Below are 5000 nucleotides of genomic sequence, written 5' to 3'. Positions count from 1 at the left end.
CGCAGAGTCTGGGGTGAAGTCTGAGATGGGGACACGAAGCACCGTCAACAGCACTGGAAGAGCTGCTCAGAAATCCGTTGCCGACATGAGCCCGAACCCACCGGGGCTCGACCTGGCACAACTTTCGCGCGACCTAATTTTTTGTCACTCAAAGGGTTTGAGCACCTAATATTTTGTCACTCTGGTTCTCCCACCCAGAGAGCCTCCGGGGCGGCCCCAGGACCTCCTGCCGGGCTCCGGAGACCCTCCCCGGGCCTGAGGGACCGGCTGGACCCGGGAGGGACCGGGTCTTCACGGACCTCCGGGGGTCAGGGGGGGCACTCGGTCGCCTGGCCTGCCCGACCGAGGCGTGCGGCAGGCCGTGCAAAGAGCACCGTGATTCGCACCCTTGAGCTCCAGTGAAGCCCCTGGAAGACATAAGCCCGACCCCACCGGGGCTCGACTTGGTACAATTTTCGCGCGACCTAATTTTTTGTCACTCAAAGGGTTTGGGCGCCTAATTTTTTGTCACAGCTCCGGCACCTAATATTTTGTCACTCTGGTTCTCCGACCCAGAGAGCCTCCGGGACCGCCCCAGGACCCCCTGCCCGGCTCCGGGGACCCTCCCCGGGCCTGAGGGACCGGCTGGACCCGGGAGGGTCCGGGTCTTCTCGGACCTCCGGGGGTCAGGAGGGGCACTCGGTCGCCTGGCCTGCCCGACCGAGGCGTGCGGCAGGCCGGGCAAAGAGCACCGTGATTCACACCCTTGAGCTCCAGTGAAACCCCTGGAAGACATAAGCCCGACCCCACCGGGGCTCGACTTGGTACAATTTTCGGGCGACCTAATTTTTTGTCACTCAAAGGGTTTGGGCGCCTAATTTTTTGTCACAGCTCCGGCACCTAATATTTTGTCACTCTGGTTCTCCGACCCAGAGAGCCTCCGGGGCGGCCCCAGGACCCCCTGCCCGGCTCCGGGGACCCTCCCCGGGCCTGAGGGACCGGCTGGACCCGGGAGGGTCCGGGTCTTCTCGGACCTCCGGGGGTCAGGAGGGGCACTCGGTCGCCTGGCCTGCCCGACCGAGGCGTGCGGCAGGCCGGGCAAAGAGCACCGTGATTCGCACCCTGGAGCTCCAGTGAAACCCCTTGAAGACATAAGCCCGATCCCACCGGGGCACGACTTGGTACAATTTCCACGCGACCTAATTTTTTGTCACTCAAAGGGTTTGGGCGCCTAATTTTTTGTCACAGCTCCGGCACCTAATATTTTGTCACTCTGGTTCTCCGACCCGGAGAGCCTCCGGGGCGGCCCCAGGACCCCCTGCCCGGCTCCGGGGACCCTCCCCGGGCCTGAGGGGCCGGCTGGACCCGGGAGGGACCGGGTCTTCTCGGACCTCCGGGGGTCATGGGGGGCACTCGGTCGCCTGGCCTGCCCGACCGAGGCGTGCGGCAGGCCGGGCAAAGAGCACCGTGATTCGCACCCTTGAGCTCCAGTGAAACCCCTGGAAGACATAAGCCCGACCCCACCGGGGCTCGACTTGGTACAATTTTCGCGCGACCTAATTTTTTGTCACTCAAAGGGTTTGGGCGCCTAATTTTTTGTCACAGCTCCGGCACCTAATATTTTGTCACTCTGGTTCTCCGACCCAGAGAGCCTCCGGGGCGGCCCCAGGACCTCCTGCCCGGCTCCGGAGACCCTCCCCGGGCCTGAGGGACCGGCTGGACCCGGGAGGGACCGGGTCTTCTCGGACCTCCGGGGGTCAGGGGGGGCACTCGGTCGCCTGGCCTGCCCGACCGAGGCATGCGGCAGGCCGGGCAAAGAGCACCGTGATTCGCACCCTTGAGCTCCAGTGAAACCCCTGGAAGACATAAGCCCGACCCCACCGGGGCTCGACTTGGTACAATTTTGGCGCGACCTAATTTTTTGTCACTCAAAGGGTTTGGGCGCCTAATTTTTTGTCACTCAAAGGGTTTGGGCGCCTAATTTTTTGTCACAGCTCCGGCACCTAATATTTTGTCACTCTGGTTCTCCGACCCAGAGAGCCTCCGGGGCGGCCCCAGGACCTCCTGCCCGGCTCCGGAGACCCTCCCCGGGCCTGAGGGACCGGCTGGACCCGGGAGGGACCGGGTCTTCTCGGACCTCCGGGGGTCAGGGGGGGCACTCGCTCGCCTGGCCTGCCCGACCGAGGCATGCGGCAGGCCGGGCAAAGAGCACCGTGATTCGCACCCTTGAGCTCCAGTGAAACCCCTGGAAGACATAAGCCCGACCCCACCGGGGCTCGACTTGGTACAATTTTGGCGCGACCTAATTTTTTGTCACTCAAAGGGTTTGGGCGCCTAATTTTTTGTCACAGCTCCGGCACCTAATATTTTGTCACTCTGGTTCTCCGACCCAGAGAGCCTCCGGGGCGGCCCCAGGACCCCCTGCCCGGCTCCGGGGACCCTCCCCGGGCCTGAGGGGCCGGATGGACCCGGGAGGGACCGGGTCTTCTCGGACCTCCGGGGGTCAGGGGGGGGCACTCGGTCGCCTGGCCTGCCCGACCGAGGCGTGCGGCAGGCCGGGCAGAGAGCACCGTGATTCGCACCCTTGAGCTCCAGTGAAACCCCTGGAAGACATAAGCCCGACCCCACCGGGGCTCGACTTGGTACAATTTTCGGGCGACCTAATTTTTTGTCACTCAAAGGGTTTGGGCGCCTAATTTTTTGTCACAGCTCCGGCACCTAATATTTTGTCACTCTGGTTCCCCGACCCAGAGAGCCTCCGGGACCGACCCAGGACCCCCTGCCCGGCTCCGGGGACCCTCCCTGGGCCTGAGGGACCGGCTGGACCCGGGAGGGACCGGGTCTTCTCGGACCTCCGGGGGTCAGGGGGGGGGGGCACTCGGTCGCCTGGCCTGCCCGACCGAGGCGTGCGGCAGGCCGGGCAAAGAGCACCGTGATTCGCACCCTTGAGCTCCAGTGAAACCCCTGGAAGACATAAGCCCGACCCCACCGGGGCTCGACTTGGTACAATTTTGGCGCGACCTAATTTTTTGTCACTCAAAGGGTTTGGGCGCCTAATTTTTTGTCACTCAAAGGGTTTGGGCGCCTAATTTTTTGTCACAGCTCCGGCACCTAATATTTTGTCACTCTGGTTCTCCGACCCGGAGAGCCTCCGGGGCGGCCCCAGGACCCCCTGCCCGGCTCCGGGGACCCTCCCCGGGCCTGAGGGGCCGGCTGGACCCGGGAGGGACCGGGTCTTCTCGGACCTCCGGGGGTCATGGGGGGCACTCGGTCGCCTGGCCTGCCCGACCGAGGCGTGCGGCAGGCCGGGCAAAGAGCACCGTGATTCGCACCCTTGAGCTCCAGTGAAACCCCTGGAAGACATAAGCCCGACCCCACCGGGGCTCGACTTGGTACAATTTTCGCGCGACCTAATTTTTTGTCACTCAAAGGGTTTGGGCGCCTAATTTTTTGTCACAGCTCCGGCACCTAATATTTTGTCACTCTGGTTCTCCGACCCAGAGAGCCTCCGGGGCGGCCCCAGGACCTCCTGCCCGGCTCCGGAGACCCTCCCCGGGCCTGAGGGACCGGCTGGACCCGGGAGGGACCGGGTCTTCTCGGACCTCCGGGGGTCAGGGGGGGCACTCGGTCGCCTGGCCTGCCCGACCGAGGCATGCGGCAGGCCGGGCAAAGAGCACCGTGATTCGCACCCTTGAGCTCCAGTGAAACCCCTGGAAGACATAAGCCCGACCCCACCGGGGCTCGACTTGGTACAATTTTGGCGCGACCTAATTTTTTGTCACTCAAAGGGTTTGGGCGCCTAATTTTTTGTCACTCAAAGGGTTTGGGCGCCTAATTTTTTGTCACAGCTCCGGCACCTAATATTTTGTCACTCTGGTTCTCCGACCCAGAGAGCCTCCGGGGCGGCCCCAGGACCTCCTGCCCGGCTCCGGAGACCCTCCCCGGGCCTGAGGGACCGGCTGGACCCGGGAGGGACCGGGTCTTCTCGGACCTCCGGGGGTCAGGGGGGGCACTCGCTCGCCTGGCCTGCCCGACCGAGGCATGCGGCAGGCCGGGCAAAGAGCACCGTGATTCGCACCCTTGAGCTCCAGTGAAACCCCTGGAAGACATAAGCCCGACCCCACCGGGGCTCGACTTGGTACAATTTTGGCGCGACCTAATTTTTTGTCACTCAAAGGGTTTGGGCGCCTAATTTTTTGTCACAGCTCCGGCACCTAATATTTTGTCACTCTGGTTCTCCGACCCAGAGAGCCTCCGGGGCGGCCCCAGGACCCCCTGCCCGGCTCCGGGGACCCTCCCCGGGCCTGAGGGGCCGGATGGACCCGGGAGGGACCGGGTCTTCTCGGACCTCCGGGGGTCAGGGGGGGGCACTCGGTCGCCTGGCCTGCCCGACCGAGGCGTGCGGCAGGCCGGGCAGAGAGCACCGTGATTCGCACCCTTGAGCTCCAGTGAAACCCCTGGAAGACATAAGCCCGACCCCACCGGGGCTCGACTTGGTACAATTTTCGGGCGACCTAATTTTTTGTCACTCAAAGGGTTTGGGCGCCTAATTTTTTGTCACAGCTCCGGCACCTAATATTTTGTCACTCTGGTTCCCCGACCCAGAGAGCCTCCGGGACCGACCCAGGACCCCCTGCCCGGCTCCGGGGACCCTCCCTGGGCCTGAGGGACCGGCTGGACCCGGGAGGGACCGGGTCTTCTCGGACCTCCGGGGGTCAGGGGGGGGGGGCACTCGGTCGCCTGGCCTGCCCGACCGAGGCGTGCGGCAGGCCGGGCAAAGAGCACCGTGATTCGCACCCTTGAGCTCCAGTGAAACCCCTGGAAGACATAAGCCCGACCCCACCGGGGCTCGACTTGGTACAATTTTGGCGCGACCTAATTTTTTGTCACTCAAAGGGTTTGGGCGCCTAATTTTTTGTCACTCAAAGGGTTTGGGCGCCTAATTTTTTGTCACAGCTCCGGCACCTAATATTTTGTCACTCTGGTTCTCCGACCCAGAGAGCCTCCGGGGCGGCCCCAGG

The sequence above is a fragment of the Synchiropus splendidus genome, chromosome 1, assembly GCF_027744825.2.
Source record: "Synchiropus splendidus isolate RoL2022-P1 chromosome 1, RoL_Sspl_1.0, whole genome shotgun sequence".
Taxonomy (NCBI): Eukaryota; Metazoa; Chordata; class Actinopteri; order Syngnathiformes; family Callionymidae; genus Synchiropus; species Synchiropus splendidus.
This window is presented reverse-complemented; position numbering follows the sequence as displayed.